A 25,933-nucleotide genomic window follows, 5' to 3' on the forward strand; every position below is an offset into this window, starting at 1 on the left:
GTGGCCGGGGGCGGAGCCTCAACGACGCTCTCTCCCCTTTTCTTAGCAATCTCCATATAAGTTAACCCTTTCATGGAGTAAGCTGTATTCATCCCGTGTTTTCCTGCCATCAACTTATTTATTTATTTAAATATAATTGAGGTAGAAACGCGGAGTTATATGATGACACCCAGATAGAAGAGACGCTTCCAGGCTATCTCTCTTCTGGGACATCATCCTTCCTGAAAAGCTATTATTTCCTTTCAAGTTGTGTAGACTTTTTATCTTCCCTGGAGGGAAAAGCTTTTCAGGCAGCAGGTCAGGTTGGCGCATTGCACACCATGGCGGTTTTGCACGCCTACCAGGCTGACCTGCTGAGAGACTTGAGTACTGGCGGGGCTCTGCAAGGTAAGGCGTATTGGATTTACGCCGGGCCACAGACTTGTCTCTTCGTGCAACAAAGCAGACGGCTCGTGCTATCGGCCGTTTTATGGCTGCTATGGTCTCCGCGGAGAGGCACTTGTGGTTGAATCTCAGGGGCCATAAGGAGAAGGATCGTGTATTCCTCCTCGATGCCCCATCTCGCCTCCCGGCCTACTTGGCGATGTCGTTAACTCGGTCGCCACTAGGTTCATGAGGCGAAGTTTGTATAACAAGCCTTCGGGAAATTCCTTCCCCGCCTTGCTCAAGAGTCGGGACTGTCGGCCACCCAGTCTCGACTGGGTCTGACTGTTGCGAGGCATGAAACACACAAGGAGAGTGTTTTTGAGCTGGGCACCCCGTCGCAAGATTGGGGTGCGTCACGCAATCCGCCTCAAAAGAGGTCAGACTATATTGTCTTCACAAAGAAGCCCTGAGGTTCATGTCCCCAGGACCGTGGGGGGTGGCCCCCCAATGGGGAGAGGCACGCAGAATTCCTTTTAAAGAATAAAGTGTTCTCCCTGGCACCCCCAGGAGGTTGGTGTTCTTGCTCCGCCACCACTGGTGTTTCGGGCAACTCCAGTCTCCAATAAAATGTTAGTTCTTCGGGTTTTTCCTGCCGTGTTTCAGGATGCCGAACATCTAACATTCCCCCCCCCCCCCGTTTAACCAAGCCGCTGAGCTTTGCCCCTTTCTGAGAAACTGGCAGCGTGGAAGCTACTGCCAAGTATATCTCCTTGGGCACTAAGCACTGTACAGAGAAACTACAGGATTCAGTTCTCACATCACCCTCCGTGTTTCAATGGCGTGGTCTCCACTTCCATGAAACCGGAAAGTGCAAGAGGAACGGGGGGGCTGCGTCCAATTTTTTTTAGATTTTGCGGGCTTTACCGCTATCTAAAAATAAATTAATGGAAATATTGCCACAACACAGGAGGTTCCTGAGGTTCGCTTTCGGGGGGGAAGCTTACCAGTATCGGGTCCTTTCATTTGGTCTAGCTTTTTCACCCGCACATACACAAAATACATGGATGTATTTCTGGCTCTTACGACTCCAGAGCATCCGTATTGAATTACATGACTGGCCGGCCCAGTCTCAGTAGCTAGCGCTTCGACATCAGCATGTCGTTCTAGCTAATCTTTGTTTCCTAGGATTGAGATCCAATGCCATGAAAGCATGCTCTTTCCTGTTTAGAGGACAACATTTTTGGGTGTCACATGGAATTTGAGCGTAAGCGGGCACAGCTGTCTCCCGCTCGTGTCGAATCCATTTTCAACACCTTCAAGGAAATCAAGCTAGACCAGAAAGTGACCATCACTTTCAGAGATCTTAGCTCTCATGGCAGCTGTATCCACGGTGACACCTTTGGACCTTCTGCACATGAGAGCATTTCAGTTGTGGCTAAGAACCAGGGGATTTACTCTAGGGCCAATCCCCAATAAGGGCTACGCGCCAGGTGCTTCGTACCCTTCCTATGTGGTTCAGACCCCGGTTTCTGACTCTGGGTCCCACTCTAAGTTCGTCTTGTCGTCGCAGATGCTAACGACAGACGCTTCCCTCATGGGCTGGGGTGCGGTCTTAAATGACCGTCCAGCCCAAGGGAGCTGGAGAGGCCATCTTTTTGCGCGGCACTCAATTGCCTCAAAATCATGGCACTATTTCAGGCCCTAAAGCACTTCCTCCAGCAGTTGAGACTACCATGTCCTAGTGCGGGTGGACAACACTATGGCAGTCTCGTATATTAATCGCCAGGGCGGACTGTGCTCGCGCCGCTAAATAGCTAGCGCACCAGATTCCTGTCCCTCAGGGCGAGTTACATTCTTGGAAAATTTCATGTAGCGTAGGTGGACCTCTTTGCCTCGCAAGATCAGCAAATGTCCCCTTTACTACTCTCTGACTCTAAGTCAAGCTGGTCCTCCAGCCAGCGTAATTAAGACTATTCTAAGTGGTGTTACCTCTCTAAGAGGATCGGACAACTATTGCCCTCTCCTATGAGGCGCGTGGGCTCACTTCGCCTCTAGGAATCAGGGCTCATTCAACCAGGGGAATCGCCTCATCAATTGCATTAGCAAGAGGTATTCCCTTGCAGCAAGTATGTGACACGGAGGGTTGGTCCTCTCCACACACATTAGCCAACATGCATCCTATTGTTTTTAAGCCTTCTGTCCTCCGCCTTTACAGCTTCGGAGCAGGAGAGACATCACTTACTGTGTCCAGTACGTGCTCTTCAGATTTACATCCACCGCATTAGCCAGTGGCGTAAGTCAGAGCAGCTTTTACATGTTTGAAGCCGCAAGCTGCGTGAGAGATGCTATTGCCCTCTCCTATGAGGCGCGTGGGTTCACTTCGCCTCTAGGAATCAGGGTTCATTCAACCACGGGAATCGCCTCATCAATTGCACTAGCAAGAGGTATTTCTTTGCAGCAAGTCTGTGATGCGGAGAGTTGGTCCTCTCCGCACACATTTGCCAATATGCATCTTATTGTTTTGAAGCCTTCTGTCCTCCGCCTTTACAGCTTCGGAGCAGGAGAGACTTCACTTACTGTGTCCAGTACGTGCTCTTCAGATTTACGTCCACCGCATTAGCCAGTGGCGTAAGTCAGAGCAGTTTTTACATGTTTTGAAGCCGCAAGCTACGTGAGAGATGCTATTGCCCTCTCCTATGAGGTGCGTGGGTTCACTTCGCCTCTAGGAATCAGGGTTCATTCAACCAGGGGAATCGCCTCATTAATTGCACTAGCAAGAGGTATTCCTTTGCAGCAAGTCTGTAATGTGGAGAGTTGGTCCTCTCCGCACACATTTGCCAATATGCATCCTATTGTTTTGAAGCCTTCTGTCCTCCGCCTTTACAGCTTCGGAGCAGGAGAGACTTCACTTACTGTGCCCAGTACGTGCTCTTCAGATTTATGTCCACCGCATTAGCCAGTGGCGTAAGTCAGAGCAGCTTTTACATGTTTTGAAGCCGCAAGCGGCGTGAGAGATGCTATTGCCCTCTCCTATGAGGCGCGTGGGCTCACTTTGCCTCTAGGAATCAGGGTTCATTCAACCAGGGTAATCGCCTTATCAATTGCACTAGCAAGAGGTATTCCCTTGCAGCAAGACTTCACTTACTTTGTCCAGTACGTGCTCTTTAGATTTACGTCCACCGCATCAGCTAGTGGCGTAAGTCAAAGCAGCTTTTACATGGTCTGGGGCCGCAACGGGGGGTGGCCCCCACTACACTGGGCTTATTGCCCTCTCCTATGAGGCGCGTGGGCTCACTTCGCCTCTGGGAATCAGGGCTCATTCAACCAGGGGGATCACCTCATCTATTGCACTAGCAAGAGGTATTCCCCTGCAGCAAGTGTGTGACACGGAGGGTTGTCCTCTCCGCACACATTAATTACATTTATAGTTTGGATGTTCATGCTACTCCGGGCTCACGGGTCCTCGAGTCAGCTACCCAGACATAGTTCTGAGACCTTCTCGGCCTTGTGCGCACACGCTACACAACCTTGGAGTCCAGACACTCGCAGTGCGGCGGCGTTGGCACTCTCGTTCCCATAGCGTTTTCACGCAGCATCGAGTGTAGCCTTTGAAAGGGAACATCTCGGGTTACTTTGCTGTAACCCTGTTCCCTGAAAAGGCGGGAACGAGATGCTGCGTCCCAATGCCGCACTGCCTATGTGACCGGACGTCCGTTCAGACAAATCAATCTGAGGAATGTTTCCGGTTCACTCCTATTTATAACCTGCAGGTGCGTCCTATCAGATGACGTCACCTGACCGAGGTTATAAAAGCCAAAAATTTGGCGTGTTTGGTACACACATGCTTCACAACCGGCAACATGACAAGATGTTCCCATAGCGTTTTCACGCAGCATCTCGTTCCCGCCTTTTCAGGGAACAGGGTTACAGCAAAGTAACCCGAGACGCTTTCTTTACAGACATGCAAATATTCTTCTTTAAAGACAAAGAAAGTTCTTTATTACCAGGTGTTCATAAAACAGCCTTTAAAGTATGCACTGTGTTGAACAATAGGGAGAACTTTGTGGATGTTAGTTTATAACTCTTTTACTTACTCGACCACTGACTGGAAAGGTGAACGTTGTTCCTCTCAGGCTTTTTTTTGCCACATCTAGCAGACCCCTGAACCTCACCTCATGCATGCAGGTGTCTCACATTGGATCGCATGGCGGAGCACTGGGCGGATCCACTGAGGGGTAGGCTAGTGTGATGGCCTGTGTCTAACAGCGTGTGGAATGGAGCTCTGTTTACTTTGTTTTTACTCAGTGCGTTGGTGCTGGAGCCACCTGATTGCAATTTGACTCAGTCGGTCCAACGTCCAACTGAGCTAAAACCCTAGCCAGAGATCTAACATCAGTGTGTGGATATTACGTCCACTTGTGGAATTCTAATGTGGCTTGCCAGCATTCTCCACCAGTGTAACAGGTTTGAAAAATAATAAAGTTCCACCAAACACGAACAGTTTTTATTAACAGGTGTTTAAAAAACAGCTGATGAACTCTGTACTGTGATCAAGTTCAAAGAAGCTCAAGAGGTTGATGCAGGTCCACAGGAAAAGGCAGAGCTGGCGGGTTGTGCAAGAGTGCATGTAACAGGCAGCTTCCTTCTAGCCAGAGTTCACAGCGTCTAAAAGCATAGAAAATGTGTATGAACTTATGTTTGGAAAAAAATCTACTCCCCAGCAAACCCTTTCAAATTCAAATTTTATTCGTCACACAGTCATACACAGTACGATATGCAGTGAAATGCTTAGACAACTGCTCGTGACCTAAGAATATGAATAGGAAATAAATATGAAAATTAAAATAAAGGGTAAGTTTAACTAGAGAAGAATAAAATAAAAATGAAAAATATACAAATAAAAGTTAAAAAATAAAATATCTGTACACAAAATACACAATATAGAAAATATATAGAAAATATATGAAAAAATGTAAAACAATAAGAGCAGCCGAATAAATGGTAATAAAAAAATGGTTATGTCCATGGTTGTGCAATCCACATATTAAAAGTGACTTGTGCAGTTCAAATATGCTTAAAAAGTGATTTGTGCTGAAGTGATTTGATGTGATTTGATTTAATTTGATGACCACGAAGTGTAGTTGTGCAGTGGCCAATAGTGTAAACAAATGTATAGGCTCGGGTGACCAGAGAATGTTAAATGAGAATTGCGCTCCAGCCCAGGTGAATCAGTGAGACCCATTCCTTTTCACACACACAGGGACTGTAGAGTGAGCACCTGCATTGTGTTGTGGATGTAACATACCAAGTGAGAAGGTTTTTCTAATATGTGAGCTCTAGCAGTAAGCCCGCCGTCACAAATTAGATTTTTTTTTATTAATTGTTGAGCTGAGCTATGTTTGGAAATAGTTATTGGAAATTGTACATGATGAATATATATATTCTAACAGGTTCGACCCTTTGTTGCACGGGCAGCACCATAAAGCATGGACACGAGGCGAGGTCTTACGGGAAAAGGCTAATTTATTAAGGAAAATGGGGAAGAAAAGGGTTAAAGATGGGAGGATGGAAAGAAAGGGAAGGAGTGTTGTGCAAGTGCAGGTCTGGTGGGCAGTGATGTGTACTTCCTTTCGGCCTTTCCCTCCAGGGTCACAATATCCGGCTCCATTGAGAGCTAAAGAGTCCCAGGAGTTCCGGCAGTGAGCTCGTGGCTGTCCTTGTAGCGGAGATCAGAGGCGCATTTTCACTCGCCTCTTTGATGTCCCTGGAGCTTGTTTCATTGCCCTGTGTGCATGCCGTTTTTCCGCGTTTTACCGCGTGCATAGCACTTTCAGTCCAGTATCCCAACAGACCCCGAGCTACACTCCCCACTTTACTTTATAGCGCAGGGAGAAGCCCAAGATCATTAACGGAAATAGCTCACCAGCACACCAGCAGAAGGAGATGCCGCCTAGCTAGTGAGCGAGGAGCAATATTAGATTTGGGAGCACGCCCATCACAGGGGCACACAGTGACACTCTATCTATCTACTGTACTGTATATATACAGTTTGTACCACAATTAATAATGGTGCCTTGATATATGCACAGTACTGTATGCATATATCAAATATCTTATATATCAAATGAGATATTTGATATATGCATATAACACTAACACTCACACACTTGCACATATTGCACACCTCTGGACTGAAACCTAACTTTTTACTAGGACAAACACATACGGTCACAAATGGAGCATTGCACATTTGCACATTTTGAACTGCAATCTTGCACATTATCTTGCCAATATGATCTTATACGATCTGATCTTATACTGTGTATGACTGTGTATGTGACGAATAAAATTTTAATTTTGAATTTGAAATGCTAATCCTGAACACACACCAACTGATTCAGGTGTTTTATTTCTAATCAGATTCCCCTAAAAACACCAGAGCAGTGGTTCTTTCCTCTGGAGACACAGTGGAGGGGGATTCAGTGACTCTGAGCTGTAGCAGTGATGCAAACCCTCCTGTTCTTACCTACACCTGGTTTAAGAAGAGAGCAGCTGCAAACACACTGCTGACAACAGGCCAGAATTACAGCATCAGCGACATCAACTCCCAGCACAGTGGACTGTACTACTGCACTGCTCACAACCAGCTGGGACAGCACAACTCCACACCAACACTCCTGGATGTGTTATGTAAGTGCAGTGTAACACTTTTATGTAGCTGTATAATTGTATTAATTATACAACTACATTATTAATTCATGTATAAATGTTTTTAAACCAAAATTGGTCGACGTTTATGTAATAAAAGCCATGTCAGTCCTGAAACAAAATTTGTGGAAATGTTCGTAAACAAATTAATTTCACAATACTAATATATTTTAGCCATTATTTATTTAGCTGTTTTTTAATAAACACACATATGGCGCATGCTTGTGCAGTATAAAGTGACATATCTGCACAAAATATTCAATATGATTAACATCATTTTAATGCATTTTAGCCAACTCCCAAAACATGACTGAGCAAAAAAAAAAAAAAAAAATGGGTCATAGACTAAGAAATATTGTTTATTGTTGTTTTTTGGTTGTTTCCATGACCAAATAATAATTTGCAAATCAAGAGACAATTTTGAAACATTATTCTCATATTCTGGTTGTGGTAAAACTTACCTTTTGTAAGGTTAAGGATAACTTTTCTTGTACCTGACATGGCCAAAAAAAAAAAGGTTGTTAGAAACAAATATGATATCTTGCATAAAAAGAACAACTCTAGAATGAACTGTGAGGCTTAGGTCAAATGAGAGTGTTCAGGCTGCGGAGCAGTAATGTGGATGCAGAGAAGAGCTCAGGAAAATGTCACTGTTTATCTGCTGAGCAACATGCTGGGGAGTCTGGAGGCTGTCATCATTTTGAGGTTATCAGGGGTGGTATCTCAAAATACTGATATAGTGCATTCTGGAAAAAGTTGACATTTCAGAAGAGTCGAATTATTGGCCTACATTATTGGCCAAACAGAGAAAACAACTAATGGGATTTAAAGTTACTGCAATTGGGTTAAGAACCCTCCAACACATTATTAAAACATGGAAGGACAGTGATGATCTATCAACTCTATGAAAGGAATGTGGTTCAGGATCTCTCTCATGCAGTGATCAAAGGCGAGTTAAAAGAAGCACTGCCGTTAAAGTTTCTAGATTGCATGGCACTGCTGCGCCTTTAAAGTCTCTGGAGCGCATGGCACTACTCCATGTCTTGCCTTTAGTGTTGGCCACTCAACATAAGGCTCTAAGTCTTAAACTTGCGCCATTGTTACTTTGGACCCCAACCTAAGCTCCCATGCTGCTTTTATAATGTGTCAGGAATGCGAGATTTGTTCATTTATTCAATTTGTCACCAATCATGCTGAATCGGGCAACCCTGCCCCTTCACACACCTGCAGAAGGGGATGCTGCCTCAATAGTAAAAGTAAAAGCATTTTCACACATACAAAGTGACCAAAACTCACAAGATACAGACTACGTGTGTGTGGCCACTCTGGGGCTGAAATATGTTCTGACGTTCTGAGTTTGTGGATTTTTTAGTTACTTATAAACTTGTAAATCGCTGATTACACTGTATTCAACACAAACGGGGCTACAAAAATATGTAGCCAGAATGAATGTACAAGTTTGTATTAGGGGTAGGCCAGGGGTAGCTCAGTGGTTAAGGTATTGGACTACAGTTCGGAAGATCCCAGGTTCAAACCCCACAACCACCAAGTTGCCACTGTTGGGCCCTTGAGCAAGGCCCTTAACCCTCAACTGCTCAGATGTGTAATCAGATAAAAATGTAAGTCGCTCTGGATAAGAGCGTCTGCCAAATGCCTAAATGTAAATGTATTAGTATGAGAAAATAACAGTTACGCTGTGTTTATTGAAAAAAATTAAGTCTTTGAAATAAGGCCACAATCTACATTCATAACATTTATGTACAAGACTTTTGTGAACTGGATCTTATAATCAGAGTTTTTGCTTCAGAATGATGTGACAATCATCCTGCTCACTCACTAACAGAAAACAGTGTATTTGTTTAAATTTTTGAAGACTTTTTGTTTAGAAAGGCCGTATACGAGGAGGCATGAATGATGACGAATAATGCTGTAATTCACACCAGAGAAGACAAAGACCCGCATAATGAGCTGCATAATGAGCCTTTCGGTCAGTTATGTTACAGAGAGAGAAGTGTTCCAAGAGCATTTGAGGACAAAAGAAATATATTTTTTTGTTTGCAGTTTATTTAGTTGCTTATTTAGTTAACTGATTTTAGTTAAAAAAAAAAAAAAAACAGATAAAAAAGCTCCCTCTTACACCCTTTGCATAACCTACTCATTCACATTAGAGATAAGAAACTCTGATCCTTTAACGGATTCAACTCCCTCTAAATCACTCATTAAACGGATTCGGGTCTCTTGAGTCCTTTGAGTCACTTGAGTCACTAGGGATTCTGTCTGCATTTTCCTATGGTCCCTCCACTAGAGGGCGCTCACTGAATCCCTAGTATCCACCGAATCCTTGGACTCATGAACACACTGAGTCCCTCAGATCCGGCTGTGATACTCCGCGCCACGAGTCTGACAGATCCTGTGAATCCCATGGTTTAGATAAATATTATACAAATGTTATATTTGAAAATATAGTATTTTGAGTCTTTTTTGTTTCTAACCATAAAATGTAAATGACAATCAAGAATTATGAATGCCAAATATTTATTTAATGACAAATGCACATATAGATAAGTTTAGACAACAACAAATATAACAAATGAAAAAATAATAAATATCTCAGCAGTATCAAATTTTTTTTTATGTGTTAAAAAAAAGGATAAGCTATCTGGTATAGTTAGTTTTTAAAGTTTTTGATAGCTAAAAAAGTCCAGGTGGTAAACAGTAAATATATACATTGGGCTAAAGCATCACATCGTTAGCATGTGGATATGATACAAATGCCAGAGCCGTTTTTCCTCCCAGTTTGTCATAATATACATCTACATCACCCCAACATGTAACAAATATGTTTGGTGTTACTAAAATCAGATTATATAGCACTACATCTAAATCAAACAATATTGTACAAGTGAAACAGCTGCGGTTTTTGTTATTGTAATATGGATTCTGCCTGTTTGTGCCATGGTCAAACATATACAATATGTGTATTCCAGTGTTTCATATGTGTGTGCATGAGTGAAGTTTGATTTAAGTCGTATACTGTGCTCATATATTTCCTTCATTTTGAACTGGATAAAAAAACTCAATGTCTAGTAATATCGGAGAGGAAACGGTGTGGGCACACAATTACTGGGAAAAATACCACAAACCTGAAGAAATGCATCAAGGTTTACCTTAATAATCACCCAGTTTAACAGCCTCTTTGTAGTAATTACTGTATGTTACCACATAACAATTATGTTTGTGACCTATAGGAGCTACAACAGTCCAAGAGTGTGAATTCATAAACAATAAATAAATAAATCGAGTTTCAAAACAAAAACACTGTCCATAACGCTTCTATTGTTTTGTAATTAAATAACTATGGACATGTAGCAGTGGTTGTGATTGTTAAAAATAAATATTAATGACAATTAGCTGAAATCATCAGAAGAAAATATAGATTTTAAAATGTTAAGAAGATTATTTTGTGAAAACCTTTAAAAATGGTTTTGGCTAGACATGATTTACTGTAGGTTTAATTAATAATAATCTTATTGCTAAAATGTTACAATTTCATTGACTAAAACTAAAACCACTTAAGGGGGTTCTCTGACTAAAACTAGACTAAAAAGAGGATGAAATTGACTAAATATGATAAGAACTATCAGGGACATTTATCCCAGGACTAAGACTAAAATTGAAAATTTTCATGATGTTTTGATCTGCTTACCATACACTGCTTTGCAATGCACACAGACCCTGCGACCAACAGTAGCAACATTCCTGGCATGTGAAGTCGGTCCATGTGCTGGTTGTACGCAGTTACAGGTGCAGGACATGGAAAGTCTTTGTTCTGGTGTACTTTGTGATTTCATCCTACCTTGCTAAGTGTGCCCTGTATAAGCAAAATGGAGGATACAACAGACAGATAGAGATAACAGATCAGAGTCTGTGTCTTTCATGACATAGTGGGCAGTTTAATAGCAATGCAAACAAACAGGCAAGATACAAACAGGTGGCTAATCACTTTTACTGTCAAAACGTTTCACAAAAAAAAGAAATGGTATGCTAATAACACAGTAAAATAAACTATTTTAACACCAGCCTTTGTAATGTCATACAACAACTTATATCTTTTGAATTACGATTTACATTTACATCTGAACAACTGAGCCAAATATACAGTATATTGGGTGAAATAAATTAAAACATTTACATCACAGCTGATGTTCACGAAATTCATCTGTAAGCTACATAAGACATTAGCTTAGCCACCGTAAGCTAACATGTTTGTGCTAAGCTACATAAGGCACCATGTTAGCATGATAAGCAGTGTTATCTACATACCAACCTAAACTATTTAAGTGACATTGACAGAAGATGTTTCACATAAGCTAGTAAAAGCTAGTCAAAACGAGGAAAAAAATAAAACAACTCGCTTCATTTAAATATGGACACTTTAAGCTTTCTGTAGGTACTGTATATTTATGATGTTGGTTTTGTGCAGTATTCGCTGAGTTTCAGTTTATTTTAGGAACACGTTTCAGAAAGATATTCACGGAGATTGAGACAGCCAAAAGCGCACCCTGTTCACAAAAATCACAAAATTACAATGTTTTGTTAATATTTTGAGTTTACATAAATATAAGTAGACCTTTTACAGATTTAAATAGTGTCCTGTATGATGAAAAATTATAGAGCATTTTAAGTTCTTTTTATGATTACCAGAAAAAAATGCAAATTGTCCTACCCATGGTACTGTCGACCCGAAGGGTTTTAATTTGACCCTAACAAGATTATGTAGAAATAAAATGAAGTCAGCTGATAAAATTAATGTACTAATTCAATTCAATTCAAATTTATTTGTATAGTGCTTTTAATAATTGACATTGTTGCAAAGCAGCATTGGACAATTAAAAGAATGTATGAAATGTGAATTCGTATGAATCAAAATGATAAGACTGTCCCTGATGAGCAAGCCGGAAAAACTCCCTGAGATGGTAATAGGAAGAAACCTTGAGAGGAACCAGACTCAACAGGGAAGCCATCCTCATTTGGGTGAACGGATAGCAGAGATTGATCTGCATCATACTGTGTGAGACTGGCGGTCCAGTATATCAGCAGATGTGTTTACGTTAAAATGGAATCCAGTTCATTATTGGAGGCTCAGGTAGACTGTTGGAAACTCGTCCTGAACTATCGAGCATCACAAGTCCTCAGAGAACAGCTGTCTGCATCAGCCGAGGACAGGACGATCTTCATGGAGAAGTGGAAGTGAATAATATGAATGTATATTTAGTGCAGAGTGCAAGCAGGCACTCTGGAAGGACTAAATATAACAGCATAACTAAAAGGGAGAGCCAGAAGGAAACACAAACATGAGGGCTTCCTGAGATGTAAGGCGACCAAGCACTTCACCGTCAACCTGACGTGATCAATGAGAGTGGAGAAGACATCATTTAAACATATCAGTTCACCACACTGTAATACTCCACATTCATGAGTCCCCCAGATCTGCTCCTTTACCTAAGGCAAATGTACTTACAAAAAGGCTTGGCTAAATAAATAGGTTTTTAGCCTAGACTTAAAGATTGAGACTGTGTCTGAGTCTTAAACATTAATTGGAAGACTATTCCATAACTTTGGGGCTTTGTAAGAAAAAGTTCTGTCCCCTGCTCCAGTTTTTATAATACGTGGTACTGACAAGCAGCCTGCATCCTTTGATCGAAGTATGCATGGCGGATCGTAAGACACTAGCAGTTCACTCAGATACTGCAGCACAAGACCATTTAAGGCTCTTTACGTCAATAGTAGTATTTTAAAATCGATGCAAAATTTTACAGGAAGCCAATGCAGTGTGGATAAAATAGGGGTGATATGCTCGTATTTTTTGGCTATAGTGAGGACTCTCGCAGCTGCATTCTGGACTAATTGAATCTTGTTTAAGGCGTTATAATAGTCCAACCTTGAGGTGATAAAAGCATTAACTAGTTTATCTGCATCGTTTAGTGACAATAAATGTTTTATCTTGGCAATATTTCTGAGGTGAAAGAATGCTATCCTGGTGATATTATCTACAGTACATGTGCTTCAAATGAAAGGCTGGAATCTATGATCACACCGAGGTCTTTCACTGTTGCACTTGATGGAACAGAAAGGCCATTTTAAGTTACAGTGTGATCAGAAAGCTTACTTCTAGCTGATTGTCGTCCTATGACTAGAACTTCTGTCTTATCAGGATTAAGCTAAAGGAAGGTTAATTAACATTTAATCTCTTATGTCTTGCACACATTGCTCAAGTTTAGTAAGCTGTTTTTTGTCATCTGGTTGTGCTGAGACGTTTAACTGTGTGTCATCAGTATAACAATAAAAACTTATACCATGCTTATTAATTATTTTGCCCAGAGGAAGCATGTAAAGAGAAAAAAGCAGTGTGTCTAAAACTAAACCCTGTGGAACACCAAATTCCACTTGAGAACATGCAGAATGGTCACCATTTAAATCTACAATCTGATAACAATTAGTCAAATAGGTCTGAGCCACAAGAGGGTCGTTCCCTTAATTCCTACTACATTTTCTAATCTGTGAAGGAGAATACTATAATCAATAGTGTCAAAAGCTGCACTGAGTTTGAGTAACACAAGTATAGTTACTCAACGCTGACCAAAGGCCAATAGGAGGTCATTTACTACTTTACCAAGTGTGTTTACTCTGTGCTGTGATGAGGCCTAAATCCTGACTGATACAGTTCATTTATGCCATTTCTATGTACGTAGATATGAACATAGCTGCTCCACTACTATCTTTTCCAGAATCTTAGAGATAAAGGGGAGCTTTGATATTGGCCTGTAATTGGACAGCTGACAGGGGTCAAGGTCAGGTTTCTTAATTAGTGGTTTAATAACTGCTAATTTAAAGTATTTGGGAACATACCCACTGCTGAGTGAACAGTTAATTATTTTTATCAAGGGTTCTGTTAGTTCTGGCACTATCTGCTTGAAAAAATGTGTCGGTTTAGGATTTAATTCACAGGTTGACAATTTTGAAGAAGAGATGTGTGAAATTAGTTTACTCTTTTCAAGGGGAGTAAACTATTCTAGGTTCTGATGTGATGTGGTTAGTTTATCATCTGTATTACTTAAATTGTCTGATTTCAAAGCCAGATTTTTTTGCCTAATATTTATGATTTTGTTTTTGAAAAAGTTCATAAAGTCCTCACTACTGTTGTTGTTGCGGAGATTTCTGAAGTGGTCTTGTTTTTAGTTAATTTGGCCACAGTATTGAATTTAAATCTCGGATTATTTTTGTTGTTTCCTATAAGAGTAAAGAGATACAAGATCTAGCTACAATAAGATCTTTTTTATAGTTCAGGATGCTTTTCTTCCATGCTATTTGAAATACTAACAATTTAGTTTGACACCATTTGTGTTTAAATTTTTTTTAGAGCAGTTTATTTTAAAGTGCGTGTGTGGTCAGCGAGTTTCTTATCTCTAATGATTTTCCTTTTAACTGGAGTTACATTATCTAAGGTAAAATGAAAAGTTGACTCTAAAAATTCAGTCACCTGATCGAGTTCTGTGGAGTTCTGAGTTCTGTGGAGTCAGACGGTGATCCAGTCAAAGTTGATAACTGGGAGATTATTGATAAAGCTCTGTGTGACATTTGATGTGAATGTACGTTTAAAGCGGTAGCGCAGTGCTGTGCATACATTATTACTAAAACAGAGTTTAATTGAGACAAAATAGGGATCTGAGATAGCTTCAGACTGTGAAATTGTGATTATATTTCTTAAACAGATGTGGCCATTAAGACTGCGCGTGTTTTCCCGCGAGATGCCGCAATGTGGCGCATGGCCGCGACTTGCCGTAAGCAACAATTGTGAATTTAAATAAATGAGTTGTGCTTCATTGAATATCCGCCAGATGGTGCATGGACTATCTAAAAGTCAGACCAAGTACGACGGAGAATTGTGTATAATTAGTTAGCCTAAAACAATATTGTTTCCAATGCTGAAGCAAACATGAATTTATTTTTGTTTTACAATAGATCTGAAATTCTTTAGTCATATGTAAATTTATGACTGACGTCGTTGTGCGGAAACCCCCGGCTCGTACTTTCACTTTACAAAAGGCAGCGTTTTTATCAAAAGGCTAATAAACGCCTGTTGTGCTGTATATACAACGCGACAGCGCGCTCAGTTACTGTCATCCCTTTTCTCACCTTTGATGTAGGTGTGAAGTTATCAAACCGGTTTCGCGGATGGGAGAATTGGCAGAATTGAGGCGTTTAAAACGATTTAACAAGACGTGGCGGACGTGTCTGCCTAAATGTATTTCGCCAGCAAAACATAGAATAAATAGAAATAAAATGTTTAATGGTACCAATCAAATCAGACTTCATAATTACTTTGAGTGTAATTCACAAATCTTTTTATGTGTATACAGTATGTGTTTGTATGTAAATATATTATATAAGTATGCGTTTGTGCACGCATAAGTGACATTCATATAAAATGCAATTCGTGATAAGTGTATGTTGTTAAAGTATTTATGGATATGTATGTAACGACGCGGCTCGCGTGAGGGGCAGAGCCGCGCATAAACTGTTCAAAACGGGCCGGGTCGTGATACCAAACACTCCGTGTGATCATTTGGTCGCACAAAGACACAGAGAAGACACAGGCAAACACACACACAGGCTTCGTTTCCTTTTAAGTTAATTAATTAATTAATAATCCCACGCTGTCATAAGCTCTCACAACAACTCCTATTTCACTGACCCCCTCTAAAGCCCTGCGTCAGGGCTATTATAATCAGTAAAACATCTCTTGGTGATGATCTCCACCGCACCCCCTAACAATATAATTAGTAAAAAAAAAAGTAAATTAAGTTTTGAAACATAATGCAGTAAATCTTTATTTATTTGAACACTGTAAAGGTGTTAATGTTTCGTACATTCCTTTTGTAAGGGCCATATTTCATTCTTGTGATTTGTTGTTATGTTTATCTTATTTCAGTTTATTAGTTAAGCATTAAGCATTAAGTATCATACATATAATTTGTATTGTGACATCATTTCATGGGTTGTTCTGTGACATCATCCCACAGTTATGCAGTTCCATGTCTATCACGCACGTTAGTTGTAGTTGTTGTTAAGACACGGAAGGATACAGAAAGGTGTGGAGCACACAAGCTTTTGACCGTGATAACGTGAGACAGTAAGCTAAAAGGAATACAGTAAAATAAGTTGTTGTAACTGTAATCTATCGAAGCTACAGAACACAGCAAGCGACTTGTCGTGACTACAGTGGATTTATGTAAGAAACTGTAACAACCGTTGTTTTTGATGTTGAAAATAAACAAGAGACAAAGAAATCAAGGAAACGTCTGATGTCGTCAGTAACACTGTGTAACTAAAGACACGCGTCAGAACTTGTGAATAACATGCACCTACACCTTTTTTTGTCCTTTCTGTTTGTGCATTACCCACAAACCCCTTCACTTTTAATTTACGGAAGGAGAGAGATATTGATCCTTTCTCGATGCAGCGAATTTCTCTGAGCAAATTAACAATAATTTCCATGAATGAAAAGGTGAAGCTGAAAGTTACGCAAAAAAGTAAAAAGCTTTAAAGGTAAATGCTGTGAAATGCTTTAAATGAACAGGTTATGCCTTCGGCGTGAAGAAAAAATTCCAGTGGAGAGTAATTTTTAAAACTACTTACTAGTAACTATATAACACAATACAAAAACGTAAAAAAAAACAAAAATTATATATTGGGTCATATTTGTAAAACAAAGAAATTAAGAACAATAAGACAAACAACATATAAAACTACCTATAAAGACAATATTTTCAGTGTCCAGTAGCACCAGTCTCACAGACCCAGGAGGCTTATAAACAGTTTGACAGCAAAATGAGACATTTTGGCAGTACTGTGATTTATTTATTTATTTCAAAAGATACAAGACAATACTGCCTAAAATATATCATTTACAGGCTGTTAGAAAATATTCTGTGCATTGTCTCTTATCATAAGTTATAAGAGCATTAAAAGCATTCATCATTCAAAGTTATTCAAATCAGTGCAAAGTTAGTATGATTTTGAAAAATTCCACCTGGCACAGTCTCATCCCAGTGGCACAATCTGATTACATGTGCAGTGCCAAGTATTTGCCCCTTTCTAATTTTTTTCTTTGCATATTTGTTACACTTGTATGGGTGGAATTTCACTTTGAGTGTTTTCAAAACACTTTATGAGGAAAAGAAAAAATTGCCTTTTTGTTTGTGAGATATCATGAACATTTCGCAGGGGGTATCATCATGATGCAGTGTAAGATATACCACTTATCAGTGTAAAATATACCACTCATCAGTGTAAGATACACCACTAATCAGTGTAAGATATACCACTCATCAGTGTAAGCTGTAAGTGCAGCAGGTCAGTGATGATGAACCAGTGCCTGCTGATGATCACCAACACCTCTCTCCTTATCTACCAGGGCCAAGTGAAAAGAATGGCAATCAAACTGAACATGTAAGCTGGAATAAAATCAGTAGCAGCATTAACTCGTGCTAGTAATTATTATGGTAGTCAATATGAATTCAAAATAATGTTTTTCAGCATTATTTCGTATTAATATTGACTACCATAATAATTTAAATAAGTAACTAGTTTACCAGAATGAGCTAATGCTGCTACTGATTTTATTTCAGCTTACCTGTTCAGTTTTATTGCCATTCTTTATTAAATATTGTCTTTATAGATTTATATGTTGTTTGTCTTAATGTTCTTTCCTTTGTTTTTTGTTTTACTGATATGGGCCAATATATGTTCAGTGATACTTTAAATAATATGTTTAAATAACATTGATTTCTGTATTGTATTATATTTTTATACTGCCGCCGTGGGCCAGGGAGTCCAGGGCCACTTTTTGGTCCCAGTCCGCCCCTGGGTTTCACTGTTTGCCATATACATACAACGTTTGGACAACAATGTTCCGGAAGCTTTATAGTTTATATATTAAATAAGAAGAAAATACACAATTTTGTTTCAATACAGTTTTATTAGATATAGAATATTTTATGTTTTGCTGGCGAAATACATTTTAGCCAGAGAGAAATTAATTGTATGGCCCTGGAGGTCTATAAATGATAATTAGTGAGATATCAAACTCCTGGTCTGTGATTAATTAACAATTTCATTAACAATAACTAATATTTAACAGTCCTAGCTTCAGATCAGAGGTGCTGGCTGTGTATTCAGTGTGTTTTGAATTTTTGGTCTCTATATTAATTAAATTACTAAAACAGACTTTCTGAGTCTTTCTAAATTTTTGTTTGGCTCGGGGAACAGACACAGCCTCGATATGTTGAACCCTGAGTGACAACTCTGTGCAGCTAGCAGACGGTTGGTTTAGCCTGTCTGTCTGCTCCCTGGCCTGGGCTCTGTATTGTCACCGATTAACTAGGCCTCTTTTGAGACTATGAGCTATACTACAAGAAATAATAGCAGCACCTTCCCGAGTGGGATGGACACTGTCCCGCCCTAACAGGCCAGCTTTGCCCTCAAAGGTCTTCCAATTGTCTATGAAGCCCACATTATTTTTCGGAGCACCACCTGGACATCCAGCGGTTCAGCAACTGTAACCTGCTGTAAGCTATGTCGCCGCGTCGCATTTGGATGGGACCAGAGCATATTACTCCATGGGACATTGCCTTCACTAATTTAAACACCTCTGCAAAATTACCCTTGATAACGTCTGACTGACAAAGGCGTATATCATTAGCTCCAGCATGTACCACTATCTTAGAGAACCAATGCTGTCCTAGAACCCTAAGATTACCTGCTACTGTATGTCCGGTGCTCTGGCTCCCAGGATACATCTAACCACTGCCGCTGGCACCCCTAAAGGCCTGGCTTATTTCACATGACTCAGTATAGAGTCTCCTATAACCAGAGTTCTTTCAGGTTTCTCAGCGGGTGCATCACTGAGAACAGAAAACCTGTAGGACACGTGAAGCGGAGAGAAGGTGTGCTCCGGTGGGCTAGCCTTAGCATTAGCTTTGCTAATTTGTAATCCGCAATTACAAATTTTGTGATCCGAGTATATTATGACTGATTTCCCAGAAATGCAACAAAACACAATTATAGACCCACTAAATGCTGCCTTTAGCAAAGTGAAAGTCCATGCCATTGTGAGCAGCTTTATTTCACTTATAAAATACTCAGATCACAAAAAAGAACATACCTGTAGCACAATGCATGTTGTCTGTAAATGGCTGAAATTTGGTTGTAAATATTCTTTTAAGCAAATGTAAAATGTTTATATAAACCCGCGGTGCACACTTTTACTTTACAAAAACCAGCGTTTTGATCAAGAATCGGATAAATGACCCCAGAAATGCAACAAACACAAATATGTAGTCTACTTCCCAAATATACGCTGGCTTTTACAATTCAACAGCAAACTCCAATGTGAGCCTCTTTATTTAGGTTATGACATAATATAACATATTTTTGCTGTAAAGGTTTTTTTGTGTGCATAAGAATTTTATTATTTTATTTCAGAACCCATGCTTTATTTTTTGTTACTCTCCCTGGCCTCAGTGAACCCTTTTTTGTGTGAGGGATTAGAGTGTACAGGTGTGAACAGCTAAGACGTCATTAGGAGTCCTGGGGAAACCTGGTGTCACCTGAGCCAGATGTGAATAGGTCTTACATTTTCATAAAAAGTTGTGGATTATTCAGTGAAACAGTCTCATGCACACTTGGCCCGCGACCGGCACTAGGACCCGGAAGTAATGCGGTCGCGAACCAGGAAGCATAAAAAATGGCGCTGCACATCGCTCAGTCATTGAGTTTGCGCATGCCGCTTCGGATCCTTTCACCGATTCGTGAGTACTCACTTTCTTGAGTTTGCTTTCCGATTGAGTGTGTGTTTATAGGACGCGGGTTAGATTGTGTCTATCTCTTGCTTCCCATTCGAGAGAGTCCTTAAATCAAATCGTGTGGTTATTCTGCCTACTCATGTTACTCCGCATTTGGGTTTACCATCCACGCTACAAAGGGCTAACCGGTCTACTCAGGTTAGTTCGTGACAGAATGACTGAGCCTTCTGGCGCTAAACCCAGCGGATCACGCGCACCTTTGTGATGTGGTGAACCAGCACGCCGTGCTGATCGATAAGCTAACTGGAGAGATCGCTACTCTGAAAAGAACGAGGGAGAACACGGATCTCTGTGAGGCTATCGCTAGCGCAGCTAGCCGCCCTTTCCCCCCCGCCCCCCAGCAACGGGTGTCGCTCACCAACACAGCCTCGGACGCCCTCTCTGGTTGGACCTCCGGAGTGCCTACAACTTGGTGTGTATCAGAGAGGGCAATGAGTGAAAAACGGCTTTATGATCTGTGTTCTCCCGCGTTCTTCTGGTTTGCCAGGCACAGGCTGCGGAGGCCAGACCGGCAGGTGTGCCGCCTGGATGACTGATATCGGAGGTCCTCCAGTAGGGCCACTCCTCGCCCATCGCGGGACACCCCGGAACCTGACGAACTTTTCTGTTTGTAAAATAGACGTTCTGGTGGCCCGGCATGAAGGACATTGAGGAGTTTGTTCAGGCATGCCCGGTGTGCGCCAGGGCTAAAGGATGTAAACCAACCCACCCCCAGAGAGCTTCAACCACTTCCCATTCCTCAACGGCCCTGGACGCACATCGCCTTGGATTTCATCACGGGCCTGCCGGTTTCCGAAGAAAAAAACACCATCCTAACCATCGTCGAGCGGTTCTCAAAAGCAGTACACCTGGTGGCCCTTGCCGGACTCCCATCAGTAAAAAACACCGCCGAGCTGATATTGGAACACGTAGTCTGCTTTCATAAGTTCCCAAAAGACATCGTCTCGGACAGGGGGCCCCAGTTCACCACCCGGTTCTGGAAGGCCTTTTGCCGTCTGATCAATTCCACCAGTAGTCTGTCCTCCGGTTACCACCCCCAGACTAATGGTCAGACGGAACGGACCAACCAACAACTGGAGCGCTACCTGAGGTGTTTTGTTTTTGATCGTCTGCGCTCTTGGGCCCGCTACCTCACATGGGCTGAGCTGTCTCACAATCTCCACGTCTCCTCTGCTACCAACCTAAGCCCATTTAAGGTTTGCCATGGTTTCCAACCTCAGATGTTCAACCATCAAGAACCAGAGGTTGACGTACCATCAGCCTTACAAATGGTCCGTAGGTGTCAACGGCTGTGGAACCAAGCCAACTTCGCTATCCAGCATGGCAACACCAACTACGTCGCCCAGCATCGCCGTCGACACCCCCCGAGACGTTTGTACAAAGTAGGTGACAAGGTATGGTTATCAACAAAAAACCTGCATCTGCACACCGAATCCCGGAAGCTCTCACCCAGGTTTATCGCCCCATATCGCATCACTCTACGGATTAACCCTGTCACCTACCTGCTCCAGCTGCCTGCGGCGCTCCAGATCCACCCAGTATTCCACACATCACAACTAAAACCCTTCTCTACTTCACCGATAATTCCACCCTCCCCCCCTGCTCCTCCTCCCTGAATCATTGACGGCGGACGGATCCTCGACTCGTAGGCACTCAGTACCTTGTTGATTGGGAAGGCTACGGCCCCGAGGAGCAATCTTGAATTCCAGCATGCTTTATCCTCGACCCCGAGCTCATTCAGGACTACCGTCACTGGGTATCCTCCACCCCAGGACCGTCCGGTCCTGGACAGGGGGGTACTGTCATGCACACTCAGCCCACGACCGCCACTATGACCCGGAAGTAATGGGGTCGCGTAATACGACAGGATATATAAAAGGAGACAAGATGGCGCAGCACGTCGCTCAGTCATTGAGTTTGCCCATGCTGCTTCGGATCCTTTCGCTGATTCGTGAGTACTCACTCACTTTACTGGGTTTGCTTTAGGATTGAGTGTGTGTTTATAGGACGCGGGTTAGAATGTGTCTATCCCTTGCTCCCCTTTCGAGAGAGTCCTTAAATCAAATCGCATGGTTATCCTGCCTACTCGTGTTACTCCGCGTTTGGGTTTACCATGCACGCTACAAAGGGCTAACTGCTAAAGCTACGTCTTCTGGTCTACTCAGGTTAGTTTGTGACAAACAGAGGCTCTGCTAAAGAAAGTTAGGCACATCAGTCACTTTACCTCAAACAAAAGGTTCTTTCAGAGTGTTATAATTTAGTTTTTTTACTATAGACAGACACATGAACTCAGTTCTGTGTTTAAAACAATCTTCCAGGTTTGTTTACTCTCCAGAGAAAACATAGTACAACTGTGCATAAATAAAAAGAAATATTTTAGCTTATACGCAAAACATATTTCACTTAAATATAGGAATATTAAATGTTTATTAACTGATTCACGTGTTTTGTTTCTAATCAGATTCCCCTAAAAACACCAGAGCAGTGATTCTTTCCTCTGGAGACACAGTGGAGGGGGATTCAGTGACTCTGAGCTGTAGCAGTAATGCAAACCCTCCTGTTCTTAACTACACCTGGTTTAAGCAGAGAGCAGCTGCAGACACACTGCTGAAAACAGGCCAGAATTACAGCATCAGCGACATCAGCTCCCAGCACAGAGGACTGTACTACTGCACTGCTCACAACCAGCTGGGACAGCACAACTCCACACCAACACTCCTGGATGTGTTAGGTAGGTAATAGCAGTCTCAGAGTTTTTTTGTAACAGTAGATTTTTAAGAAACTGAATTATTTTTCTTCAGGAAATTTGGATAAATCCCAGACAACTCGTTGTGGAATGAAGAAACATCAAAACATTACATCAAACCAATAAGAACTAAGTTTAAAAAATAAAAATCAGATTTAATCACTTTGTGACTTTTCAACTATATTCTAATAATATTCATTTAAGAATGGCAAAACGAAAATATGAAATGTTAATTAAATAAAAATATGAAATGTTAATGCATTTTATTTTCCTTAATGCACCAAAATAAAGATATTTGACCTGTGCTGTGAGTGAAAACAAGAAAAAAAACCCTCATTAAAAATGACTCTTAAAGATGATTATATACCTAATTGATGTGCGATTCAGTGCCAGGCAGCACGGTGGTGTAGTGGTTAGCCCTGTGGCCCCACACCTCCAGGGTTGAAGGTTTGATTCCTGGTTCAGGTCTGTGTATGTGCAGTTTGAATGTTCTCCCATCCAAAGACATGCAGGGTAGGCTAACTGGCATTTTAAATTTGCCTGTAGCGTGTGTGAGTGAGTGTGTGAATGTGTGTGCTTGGGTGACCTGACATGGGGTGTATCCCTTCTAGTGCCCCATGTCCCCTGGGTTAAGTTTCATTTTACAGGATTAATGGTACAGATGATGAGTGAGTGAGAGATTTAATGCAATTAAGCACAATAAAAATCTGCAGGAACAAAGGTGTCTCTCAATAATCAACACTGGGCGTAAAATACCAACAGTATGTAATCCTAATAAAAATGGTTTTGATCACAAATTGAGATTTACTGGTTTTGATGATTAGTTTCTGAAGGCTCAGAGGAGAACACAGTGTTAAAGCTCATCATGGTGGGACTGGGTGTCTTCCTGGCATTAACACTCATCCCAGGAGCTCTTTGGATGTGGTATGTAAACGTGAACACACTAAGTATGTTCTAAACATGATTTATTATCAATTAAATACCTGTTTTTAAATAACAAACATAGGCTTCCTGTTTTTCAGGAAAAGGAAGTTGAATTCAGCTAATGGTGAGAGTGGACAGGTGAGTGTGGGTGAAAGGCATGACTTTCCCTACATAAAGTTTGTATAAAGTTGTTGAATAAACAGTAAAATCATTTTCTCCTTATTTCTCTCAGAGAGTTCCAACACCTGGAGATGACACATACACAACACTGAACCTCATGACTGTGTCTCCAGATTATGACACACTGCAGGTATGAATACTGTCCTGTGTGTGTGTGTGTGTTTATATACCATAATGTACATACCACATTTAGTTCTTTAAACTCTTATTTCCCCATTAGAATGTTAAAAGCTCTGCCAGTGACACTTACACAACCCTGAACCCTGCAGCCATGTCCTCTGATTATGACACACTGATGGTAAGTGTGTACACCTGCTTCACCAGACTGACATCAATAAATGTATTTACTGAGAATGACACTAGATGGTGCAGTTTCCTAAGACTAGCTATGATTTTTTTTTTTTAATTACAAGATTACATGTCCCCCCAAGCCAGTCGTTCTCAAACATTTTCTGTCATTCCCCACTTAAGTGGGTGGGCGAATTTTCAAGCCCCACAACAAAATGATAACGAAATCGGCCAAGTTAACTATTTATTGAAATATCAATAAACCAATAAGATCAAATAACACCAAGTTCAAAACAGATAAAATACACATGCAATTGTTATAACAGGCTTACTTAGTCACTCATCTAAAGCTTTCTTTCAAAGAAGTCGAGTGGCTTATTAATGTGACTGGGGTGTGTTGTCTCTAAGTGTCTTCCTTCTTTGTTGGGACGGGTCTCTCCTCTGCCCCCACCATCCCCACCATGAATCCAAGCGCAACATACAGTAGGCTTCATCATATTTTCCTTTCGGCTGGCATTTTGGTTGATTAGGCTGATGATGCTGAATCACCTGCTCTTTTGTGGTCCATGTAACAAATGTGTCCACTGACGTTATTATGTTCACTATATACAGTACGCTACTTACCCGGTTCGTGTCCGCGGTAAAGTTAGTTTTATATTTACATATTTTTATCTCCAAATCCAATAGCTGCGTAAATAAACCCGCAAATAAGATACCCACATATATTTTCTTTCTACATTGTCTTTAAGCTACATCCGCCTTAAATTATACATGTTTAAAAGCATAAACACCATTATTCTCTACGGAGCAACGAATGATTTAGGGATCATCGCAAAATGCCGCATAGCAACAAAAAGTGTAGAACGATATTGATCTTCCCTTTTGTTCAGCGCCTGAAGGATCAAAAAGCAACTTTGTTGCCACACTGGAAACTAGAAATGCCAGACTAGTACTGCCTCATGAAATATTAATTTTTCACAAAAATACAGAAACATCAGCATACACATTGGAATAAATGAAATGACATATATAATACCGAATGTTTCCTTATATATTGTTCCTCTGCAATTAACATGCCGACGTTAAACCGTTATTGTTGCACTATGGTTCCACTTTTTCTCTGATGTTATTTTAATTTACTTGTATTAATGATCCATTTCTTTGTGTGTAATTGTTTAGTTTCGAGTGTCTGATCTTTATTGTCAATAAAGAAAAGCATGAATTAGAATAGGTACTGTCCTATTATTATTCACTAATTCCCTCCCGTTCATTGCAGTGGTGTAGGTATAGGAGGCAGTATTAAGTCAGCGGATTATATTTTATCTTGCATATCAGATTTAATTTCCAGCCTTGTAGCTTAGACTGATCCTGACATTATGGATTTGTTCTGTATCTGTAGTTCTTTTCTTTGATTATCATTCCTGTATAAAACACTTTAAAATGTATAACAATGTTTATTGAATTTTTTGGTGCATTTTTAACGAGTGACACATATCCTTTGATAGCAAGTGAATAGGCAGTGAGTGTGTCAAAAGAGAAGTATAATGTGATGTGTGTGTGTGTGTGTGTGTGTGTGTGTGTGTGTGTTTCAGGGTGTGGCTACTCGACTCAGATGTACCAAAGAACTGGAGAATAATAACAGTTGAGTTTGGTTAGTGACTTTACCTTCAGCATCATGAACAGCACAGGAAGGATGCTCAGGGTGAGAGTTTTAGGATTAGAGTTGAGGACTAGAGTTAAACAGCATAAAGACGTCACAAAGGATTAATTTCTGTCTTTAATAAATATCATTCAG

At 40.9% G+C, this 25,933-nt stretch overlaps 1 pseudogene; it reads left to right on the top strand.

The window, feature by feature from the left end:
- LOC128518715 (sialoadhesin-like) overlaps window positions 1-25,933 on the top strand; it is a 197,834-nt pseudogene that overhangs the window by 8,445 nt on the left and 163,456 nt on the right.

Source organism: Clarias gariepinus, chromosome 3 (genome assembly GCF_024256425.1).
Source record: "Clarias gariepinus isolate MV-2021 ecotype Netherlands chromosome 3, CGAR_prim_01v2, whole genome shotgun sequence".
NCBI lineage: Eukaryota > Metazoa > Chordata > Actinopteri > Siluriformes > Clariidae > Clarias > Clarias gariepinus.